The following is an 11,566-nucleotide window of genomic DNA, read 5'->3' as shown; positions in this document are numbered from 1 at the left end:
CTTCTAACAGTTGTTCGTGTTGTTCTCATTAAACTTTAATTCTGCTTAAAATCATTTCTTTGAATCTCTTGTAATAATATAGTTTTATTTTGTTTGTTTATGTTCACCCTGATTACTAAAGAAAAATGTGCATAAACCCTGGCACGAACACACAGATATCACTCTGCTCTCTGCCCCATCCTGGGTCTGCTAATTCTTACTCATCTGCTACCCACACGATGTCTCATTATAAGGATGGACCTAGAATTTACCTGATAAGATAAATTACTTATTTGCAACTTTCTCAAATTTATCTCAGAAATCTTAAAATACACTTCCATCCATTAGATTTAGAACATGCTACTCAAGCTCTATGAGTAAAAATAGCAATTCTAGGGTTTCAGTTGCAAATGAGTTATAACTATTAATTGCTTTCTTGAAATCATCATTCTCTTTCCATCCATTAACAAAGGTATGTTCCTTACATTAAGATTTTTTTGTTTATTTATTTGTGTTTGTTTGTTTTTAAGACAGGGTTTCTCTGTAGCTTTGGAGCCTGTCTTGGAATTCACTGTGTAGACCAGGCTGGCCTCAAACTCACAAAGATCTGCCTACCTCTGCCTCCTGAATGCTGGGATTAAAGGCCACCCGGCTTTTTTAAATAGTTTGCAATAAAATAAAATAATTTCCTCCATGAACTTAAGTACTGGACTGGGGTCTTCAAGTGCCTTGCAGGGGAGGGACCGTCTTCCTGGGATGTGGGATGGAGGAACATGAAAGGATTTAGTAGTCTCTTTCAGTGCTCCGGGTTTTCTGGGTCTAGCCTCCTTTCTTGCTTCCCACAACCTCAAGGCTACAACTGTCATTAGCCTATTACCTGGATCCCTTCCCTGGAAAGAGGACCCCATGATTACTGTAGCAGGGACCCTCCATTCCTATTTTGTTCCATCAGGAGGGGCCATGAGCCCCCTTCATGAGCCCAGTCTCTGCTCCTGACTGCTCACTTATGCTATCTTTGGAAGTGATTGAAGGCTATTTTTTTGATGTTGGGTTTTTTTTTCTTTAATCATTTACTGAGACATGGCAGCTTAACTCTCTCATTCATTCAAGTTGATCTTCCAATGGTTCCATGTCCCACCTCAAACTTCAACATTAGCTTTGAATCAGTAACACATGACAAAATCTTAACTTCAGCAGTGAAGAGAGACCTTGTGTACAAAAGCCCAAGAATAGGGAGAGTTTATATTTTCTTAGTTCTCTCTCTCTCTCTCTCTCTATATATATATATATATATATATGTGTGTGTGTGTGTGTGTGTGTGTGTGTGTATACACACATATATATGTATATATACACACACACATATATATAGCTAGGATGGAGCACCTAAATATGGGAAATTAATAAAGACAAATAATATAATAAAGAATAAATAAATAATAAAAAGAGTTTGTTCCTTACAATACTAGAATCCAGAAAGTTCAAAGTTAAGGAGACCATGCCAGCTAAGGACATTCTGGATGCATCATTCAATGACTGAGGCAGAAGGGTTAGAGAAGAGATGGCCCAACTCTCTTTTGTAGCACAATAAGGAACCTGTTACTGTGACAATTACATAGATCCAAGTCACTAACTGCAGGAGTCGTGACCCAAACTCTCTGAAGGGCCCTAGCTCCCAACACTCCAAACTAGACCTAAGTTTCACAACACATGAATTTTGGGGACACACTTCAAACCATGTCAGCTATGAGGGAATTAATTTCCACTGGATGTCAGAGATATGACTTGAGATCAAGAACTTAGAAGTTCCCAATTTCACAACCTAAAAGAAATCATTCCTATTGGTGTTTTATGTTCTTCGAACATTTGGAAGCTGAGTTTCCATAGATAAGACTATCATAGTGTCCCCACACGGAGACATTACTAAATTAGTCTTCCTGCATTTCCTTCCATCAGGAAAAATCAATGCCGGGCATTCTCCCATCTGCCTACAGATAGCACATAAGCATTTTTAAATCCTCAAACAAGCTGAGAGGATGATAAAATGCCAAGCTTACAACTTCACACTAAGAACAACAAAAACTACAAAGAAGCCTGTGGCCATCCGTCTGATTACTCTGTATTGTGCACAGCCGCCTGCAGTTCCTGAAACTCTGTGGCACGCTTTCCTTCACGAGCAACAACCTCTAATAGTTTCCACATTCCAAAGACAATGAGGGCAACCAGCCAGTATTCCAGGCACAAGGCCTACGACATGAAAGAATGCCTGAAATCACCACTGCCACCCGTAAGCACTCGTTAAGTGTCGAAAGCAGTTGACTTTAATTTTCAGGTAAGTTTTTCTAAGTGGCATTTTATTTATTCCACACTGTGGAACAAAGGTTTTCAAAATCCGTTTAGAGTCATAATTCTTAGATTATTAAAATTTCTAAAAGAAATAGAAAATAAGAAACTGTCAATCTTAAGCTGCCCACATTCTCTTTTGAATTGACATTTTGTGCCCAGATTATTAAATGTAAGTTGGACATACGCAAGTAAAAGTGATTTTAGGATAAAACCAGGAATTTACATTGTGATAATTTTTAAAGAACAACTTTCTTGAAATAGGAGAGATATAGAAGGCATAGTCTCTCAATGACATGAAACATAGCTCAGTATTCTGCCCACATATTCCATATCCCAATTTGTAGATCTAAATTTGCCTCCACCACTCACCAGAAGTGATTGGAACACAGGATCGGCAATTCTATCCAGTTTCTATGTCATGAGGATTAAGTGATATGAGTCACTCGGAACAACTCCTGAAATAGCAAGGAAGATTTTGTTGTTGTCCCTTAACTGCTTCGGTTGGCTGCATTTCTGTCTCCTGCTGGACCACTAAACTGATTTTGCAACCCTTAGATAATTAAGAAGGAGTTTATCTCACATCAAGAACTGAATAACATGTTGCACTTTTGTAATCCTAGCTCTTGAGACGCTGAGGAAGAAAAGCCCTGAATCATAGGGTAGCTTCAGCTATGCAGCAAGACCCTTTCTCAAAAGGTTGCTCCGGCCGTCTCCTTGTTCTTTAATCGCACCATGCAACTATGTGTCACGCATTTCTTCCTTTTCATTGCAAATCCTTCTTTGATAATTCTACCACAAGTTGCCCTTTATGTTCCAGGATACCCTACAACAAAAGAGAAAGAAAGGAATGCTTAGGAAATCTTAACAGTGAGGTTGTCTCTCTTAACGATATCACATTTGTGACTCTCACACCACACGCCAAGAGTGGACGACTGACTTCTCAGGTCAACACTTCCTCAAATTTGAAAATAGGCTAAAGCAACCATTGCTGTTTTACCAGCGCTACATGTGGCAGAGCAGCACCTGGCGATGCTTGGACTGTTTGAAGCTGGTCCCCTCGGAGAGTATAAGTTTTGGTCGTTCTCTAGGGCCAATGTGAATATGCACAAAAGAAAAAAGCAAGTGATTCCCTGTCATCTAGTTTATCCTCATGATATCTGAGTTCATGGATAAATAAGATAGAGTTGACTTCCATTCTTTTGTCCCATAGTAAGAATTGAATAAAACATTAACATTTTACTTTCTTATGGGAAATTTATCAGTTTTTCATTATGAGGAAATTCGCTTACCATTCATGACCACCTATATATTTATGTCAACAAGACAGCAGAATATGCCTATTCTAGGGAGGTTGTGACAGAAGGATTGTGATTTTGATGCCAGCCTGTCTTAAAAAAGAAAATAAAAAGTAAAGCAGTAAATAAATATGATTGTTATAGGTGTGCATGTGAATGTGTGTATGCATATGTGTATATATGTGTATATGTATTGTTTCTATGTGTATAATCAGTGTGTATATGTATATGTGTACATATATACATATATTTGAATATATGTATGCCTATGTGTGTATATATGTACAGGTATATATATATATATAGATAGATATATATGAAGGTAGGGAGTGTGTGCTTTTTTGTGTGTTTGTGTTTATGTGTATGCACTTGTGTATGCATTTATTCATATGTTCATGTGTGTGGAATTGTGTGTATAGATATGTTTTGGTGTGTCTATATGTGTTTATTTATATGTATATATGAGTATGTTTTTCAGATTCCCCTTACTTAATAGCTTCTTATACTGAATGTGTGAAAATCATGTATTTAACTTTTCAACATTTCTAAAGTTTGAGATCATTTTAGAATACTTGGTATAGGTTTTCTTTTTTGCACTTTTAAATTTATTTTTTTTTTTTGCTTTCAATATATCCTAACCACGGTTTTCCCTCGCTCTACTCCTCCCAGTATTTCTCCCATCTTCCTTCTCCTCAAGGTCCACTCTTCCTCCATTTCCCTTCAGAAAAGAGCAGACTTTCCAGGGATGCCAACCAAACACAGCATAGCAAGATACAATAAGATTAGGCACAAACCCTCACATCAAGGCTGGAGGAGGTAAGGCAGTAGGAAGAAAAGGGTCCCAAGAGCAGACAAAAGAGTGATAAAAACAGGTGACCAATGTACTCTGGTCATTTTTTTTCTTCTCTTACAAAACTGTTGATAAAATTACACCCAAGGTCTAGTCAGTGCTAATACCACAAGAAAGGGGATTTCATCACCTTCTTGTTATGCATAGAAAGTCACACCCTGCCCTTTATTAAGCCTCCTGTCCTTACTTCTGGTCCATTGATATACTCTTTCCACAGTCTACAGAGTGCAACAATGCTATATAACTGTAATCATATACACATAACTTTATGAGGTTGGGCTTTCCCACAGAACAGGAAACCGTGGTAACGCAGCCAAGCTGTTGTATGTATGAATTGTTTGTTACTGAATAATATTCCATGATATACAACTGCTATAGTTTGTTCATCCATTCATTAGTTGAAACATATGTGATACCCTCTTTGGGTTATTTTTTAATAAAGTTGCTATGCATATTTATGTCCAAGTGTTTGTGTCAATGTAAGCATTACTTTACGTGAACTTAATACTCAATGAAATTACTAGATCCACCACCAGGGTTTACTTCATAAGCCACTGGCACACTGGCTTGCAGAATAGGCACAGTGTTTTCTATTATATATGGTAACACATAACCATACAGTTGCTCTGTATGTTCACTAGTGGTGGGTGTCAACACTATGCTATTCTCCAGTCCTGGTAGATGTGGGATGTTGACTCACCATGCCTTTGGTTTCCTCTCCCCAGTGGGAACAGTGCAGAAGATCTTTTCTGGTATTTTTTTTTCTTTTTTTGTGTATGTGAAAGGCTCACTCTGAACTGTATTAAGAGTGTATATATTCCAATCAGTTGTCCTGTGCCTTGTGCATATATGTGGTTGCAAACATTTTCTCCCAGTTTCTAGATTGTCTTTCAGTTATTTAAGAGAATCTTTCATGGAAATTATGATTTAAGTCTAGTTATTTCCAGTTTGCTTCTAGTTTCCTTTCAGTTCCTTTTCTTCCTTCCTTTTTTTTAGAAATTAGTCTTTTATTATGAATTTTAAGAATTTTTAAAAGTAATCTAAAGCCCTAAATCTCAGAGACTTTCTCCTGTGTTTTCTCTAAGAATATTACATTGTCAGTCTTTAGTTGGATCTTTGATACATGTCAGGTGCATATTTCAAGTTCACTTTTAATTGCTGAATAAAGTGTAGGTTTCAAGCCAAGGTTTTGCTTTAATTTCTGTGGATTTTTGTACAAAATGATGCAGTAAAATCTTTTCAGCAAAAAGAATCTTTTTCCAGAGAATTCCTTTCCATATCTGTAAAAACCAATATAGGATATTTATTTAAATGTATATTTGGGGTCTCTTTCTGCTCATTTCATGTATCCCCTTTAACTATTTCAGCATTATGTGATTACCACCCTTGTGTAGACTTTAACATTGGACAGAGTGATCGCTCTCACATTATTCTATTTTTAAACTGGTTTAGCTATTATTTGATTTTTATTGTCCCACATCTATTTTTCAATGAACCATAGTTCACTGTACATCCTGTCCTCTGTGGGTTTCTTAGAACCATAAAAAAGAGAGACAGTGAGAAAGAGAGAGAGGAGTGGAAGTAGAAGAGGAGGAGGAGGAAGAAGAACTATAAATAACATGCACTGGAGGGCATTTTCTCTTTAATGCTGTAGATATTTTTTTGTTTTTCTTGAATCTTATGACATTGCTGAACTTAGTAATATTTCTAGATTTATGGGTTGGGTTTCATTTTCTGTGTATCTATTGGGATTTTGTGTTATTTTATTTCAAACTGTTTTATTTATGGATTTAATTTGTTTTATTTGAGACAGGGTCTCACTGTGCAATATTTTTGTTTGTTCCAGTGTAATCCAATGTTACTATGTCTTTCTTTTTTATTTCTTTCTCATTCATACATTATTTTTTTCTCTAGTTGATCTATGGGGTCATGGGATTACAGGTGTGCACCTCTGTTTCTGATCACCTGTAAGCTTTAATAAATGCCAAGTGTTTTCATTTAGTAATGTTCTAAGGGGCTTTAGTATGAATGAGATTTTTGGATACATTTCAAGGTCTTTTCTGAATCAATTATTATGACCATGTGACTTAAAATTTAGTGACCTAATTTCAAATACTTAATCAGCTTATTTATTTATATGCTTAGACAAATTCCCTTTGCTCATACCATATTTTTGTAAACTTTGGATTTTATTTGCAATTATTTGTTTGAGAATTTTGACTAATTTCATGAGAAATATTTACCTGTATTTTTTCCTTCCTTCAACCTTTGCTCAAATTTTCCATGGTTTTTGTGTCAAATTGATACTGTATTAATAAGCTGGGGAACATACATTTGGAAGAGATTATACACTATTATTAATTCCTTAACTATGTGGTATCATTCTCTGGAGGGATTACTTAGGTGGTATCATTCTCTGGAGGGATTACTTAGGTTTGAGTATTTTATTTTAGAGTTTTTCAATCTGAAATTTAAACAGACCCATTCAGACTATTTCTTTTTTGTTGAGTATTAAGTTTGTAGTGTTAGAAGAAATTGTTTATTTTTAAATTTTTGATTCTAAGTACGAAATCCATACTAAAATCCTGCCTAGCTCTACTTTTATCCCTAATTTAATTTATGTAATATTTTAGTGATGCTAAAATTCAGCATTTGGATTATTTTTTTCTGATGTCTTTGTCTTTATTTTCCTTGCATTATGCTCTCCTCCTTTTTAAATTTATTCTGTCTGCTTTGTATTTATTCTGCCATTTTAAAATCTGAGGTAATGATTAGATTATTAACTTGAAAGTTTATTCTAAATTTCCACCTATCTTATCTTAATAGCCATTTTTCTTCTTGAATAGCATCATGGGATAGCGTTTCTGTTCTCTTACTTTGTGCTTGTTTGTGTACTTGCAGTTTACATGAGTTTCCTGATCACATGATATGGTAGGGTTGTGTTATCTAATATTTGAATTTGGGCCTTTAATTGCTTTATTTTGATCCTTTGCAGTTACTGCTACCACTAGGTTTTTAATTTTATGATTATTTTTCTGTTAACTTCCTATCATGGTGTTTACACTGGTCATGGTCTTCGGGTGGAGTATATTTGGACTCTGGAAGAGAAAAAGAAGGAATGGTGTCACTCACTGTTTACAATATAAAAAAAGACTTGCATAAGTACAAATGTTGTTTCTATTTCTAAATAAGTTTCTCTCTCCTTGCTATTTGAAATTTTCCTAAAGTGTTTACTATTTGATCACAATGTATTTGCAGTGTTTCTTTGTTTAATTTTGTGTGATTTCTCTCTGTGCTATTTGTCTGACCAAAGGTGACTGATATCTGCACTTAATCTACAATGGGAGGTAGTGAAACATCTTATTACAGCTAAGATGTGTTACCGCGCACCACTGAAAAGCAATTGCCTTCAGGGTCATATGACTCTATAATAAACACGTTTCTCAGTATGTTCATGCTTCTCGTCTGTGGAATGGGGACACACCTGCTTAGCCGGGACACCCTCATCGTTAAGTGAGAAAATGATTGCACGCCTTTGGTCATGGGTTAAGAACTCATGAGATGATAGCTGTTTTATCCTGTGAGCAGAAAATAAACATTTCTTGGAAGTGTATGGATCATCCTAAATAAATAGAAATCAGGTTCTTTCTTGTTCTTACTGGTACACAATGCTCATAAGTAAGAAACGTGTCATTTCAGGGATGAGACAAGTTGTACAAACACTTAAATGACTTTCCTGTCTGCAAAACTCGACTGGTCCCCACAAGCAAGACATATTTACACATTTGGAAGGTGGATATGTGCCCCACCCCAAGACATGATAAGAAGTGTCTGTAGAAATGAATAGTGGAAGGGAAAAAGAAGGCCAAGTTGCGCAAATGACTGACAGGGGCCACGTTTTTATGCTTGGTTCCCTTGAAAGGAAAAAACTATTTTCATTTAGAGATGTCTGACATAATACAGATTGTCACTTGCAGTTTTTTTTAAAAAAAACAGTCTTGTGTAAGTTCAAATACTGTTTGTGTTTCTAAATAAATATGTCGAGGATAATTCATTAAGAGCCTTATAATTAAAGTTGGAATCATAAAACTAATTTGAAGTTAATGATCCCACAAAATACCCCCAAATTAGACCATTATCTTTATGAGACAAACAGCACTGTAAATGAGCTCAAGGGTTTTAACAGCACCAGCCATTATTTGATGCTGTATTGTTCAGAAGCAGACCTGGGGCAGAGACAGTCATGTGCTCAGCGGGGATGAAGAAAGCAGATGTGAGGAAGAAGAGAAGATGGTGCCCATCAGTGCCTCTCCTATGTATCTAGACTCTTGATTCTTATACATAGAAGGGCTCAGCCTCAGCCAGGTCCCAAAGGTGTTTCTGAAATATGAAGTGCACCACAGATTTGGTGCCTGCCTCCTGGATGTTCCAAGGCAGATCACTGCAACCTACCAGTGGCAGGCAGATTTGGATAGTCATAACACACAATAGTCTTGAGTCTAAGTCAAGGTGTTCCAGGCAATGTTCCGTAGTGTTCTGTGGAAAGAGAAGGCTTAAGAAGCTCTGCAAATAAAGTGGGCACTTCCCTCCCAAGAGAATTTATTGTGCTCCTCCTTGAACTATAGCAATTTACGAGTATCTGAAAACTTGTGGTAAATGTTAAATTTTGGTATTCAAGAAAAAGCGCGAGACCCTACATGTCTGCCTAGAGTTCCAAAGGCTTTGGTTTAGTGAGACCACGTGACTTTGATTTAGCCTTCACACCAGCACTAGAACAGGGACCAAAGCTTGGAAGAATCAAGAAAGTCAGCAAAGAGCCGGGCGGTGGTGGCGCACGCCTTTAATCCCAGCACTCGGGAGGCAGAGGCAGGCGGATCTCTGTGAGTTCGAGACCAGCCTGATCTACAAGAGCTAGTTCCAGGACAGGCTCCAAAGCCACAGAGAAACCCTGTCTCGAAAAACCAAAAAAAAAAAAAAAAAAAAAAAAAGAAAGAAAAGAAAGTCAGCAAAGATGCAATATGCAAATTTGTGTTACGGAAACGTGAGAGGGACTACAGCCGAAAGAAAGGAGACAGACTTTGCCGACAAAGAGAAGTCTAGCCAACTCAGCTGTGGAGTAAAACACACGTTGGCCATGAGGACCTGAAGAACAATGAAGGAAAGGGGGTTGAACTCTCATTTCCTGCTGTCATTTCCTGCTGTGTGTTTTTCTAGAGCGGTCCACATCCTGTCCACACATAATGGTGGCATTCCCACCCTCCTAGCATAGATCGTATCAGTATTAACAAGCCTGCAAGTGGCACTCCAGGCGAGCACAATGAGTACTGTGTTCATGCACTGCCTTCGGAGGTGGCGCTCCCAGCATCTCCTGGCTCTTTGATATGTAGCAACAGTGAAGTCTCCCAACGTCCTGTGACTCATTTATTTCCCTTCATCTGTCTTCCTCACAATCCAAAATCTTGCCATATTCTACGAATAGGCACTCCTCGGAGGACACTCCCAAACCAGATTCCAGGGGAAAGAGTGACCTGAAGCGCACCTGAGGAATAGGTATTTAATGAGGGCTGAAATGGCCATCCGTTGTGGAATTTTAAGAATGACTTTTTGGCCGGGCGGTGGTGGCGCACGCCTTTAATCCCAGCACTCGGGAGGCAGAGGCAGGCGGATCTCTGTGAGTTCGAGGCCAGCCTGGTCTACAAGAGCTAGTTCCAGGACAGGCGCTAGAAACTACAGGGAAACCCTGTCTCGAAAAACCAAAAAAAAAAAAAAAAAAAGAATGACGTTTTGTCCTTGTCCCGAATAAATAGGTATAACAGGATTTCATTTTTACTTTGTAACATTTTATGCTAAGATAATACAAAATAAACTTGATAAATTCCCTTTGAGGATGTCCATGTGCCCTCCTTCTACCTGAGAAAAGAAACCGTGGCATGCGTCCTATTGGCAGTGAAGTCACTTTTCACTGTCACTGGCGTAATAGATAAAACGTTTTCTTCTTAGCAGGTCACAGCTACTCTGGGCCTTAAACCAAGAGGCATTCCTTTTCACAGCACACTCGTCCGGGCTCTTTTCGCTGTCTCTGTCCTCTTACATCTGTTTCTTTTCCAGATCCGTAGGCCTCAGGTAAGAGGTGTGCCAGCCTCTCTGTGAGGCCTCACCACAAGAAAGGTCCCAACCTACCTTTCCAAATAATTCTCCGTTACTTCCGCTTCTCAGCACCTGGAACCGAGGCCCTGAAGTGACGGCTGTGAGCCGCAAAGAAACTCTTTTCCCATCCTGACCTCAATTCTAAGACTCATTTAAGAGGCTCTTGTCTGGGTTGGAAGCGGTGCCTCACAGAACCGGATGGCAAGCGCTGATTACACACTGATACCTGCAGCTCTGGGGCGGGGACGGTGTAAACCTGGGCAAGATTTCAGGGACTTGGGCAAGCAAACAAGCTGAGGAGTCCATTGAATCTTGGACGATTCAGAACCTAAAAGTAGATGTTCTTTCATGGCTGTGAAATACAATGACAGGCAGGGCTTCAGATAACCACCCCCAAATCCGGTTGCTTATCTTCACCGATCTGCCAGCTGAGGATCCTTTTAATTGGAAAGATAGAACCCGAATTCACGATGATTCTGGCTTCCTCGCCAATACAGATCAGTTCCTGTGTTTAGTAAGGAATATGTTTTAAGAACAGAATTTATTTCCTCCCCGCCCCTCTTCCCTCCAGTTTGAACTCAGACCATGAAAACACACAGAGCAAGGCTTCGCAAACAATATGGGTTAAAGAAGCCGTAGCGGAGAAAGGTGTGCGTTGGTATTCCAGTCTGCTCCCTTTGTAAAGAGCACAGTTTTCCCACTTTCTCTTTTCACACTCTTCACTCAATTCTCCCTTTTCAATTCCTCTTAAGAAACAGTTTGCAGCGACTTTAGGCAGTTCTTCGGGTGTCTAATATATAGAAAGTATTCTTGCACAGAAAGTAGCAGAGGCCCCAAGTCTGTTAGACGGGAGTCGTGCTGAGAAACATCTAGCTCAGTGTCTAGACACCCACCCGCTGCTTTTGCTATAGCAGCATCAGATTCAATCCATTCTTTTTTCCTTTTCACT

This window comes from Arvicola amphibius, chromosome 5, assembly GCF_903992535.2.
Source record: "Arvicola amphibius chromosome 5, mArvAmp1.2, whole genome shotgun sequence".
NCBI lineage: Eukaryota > Metazoa > Chordata > Mammalia > Rodentia > Cricetidae > Arvicola > Arvicola amphibius.
The sequence above is the reverse complement of the archived record's forward strand: the minus strand, read 5'-3'. Positions refer to the sequence as shown.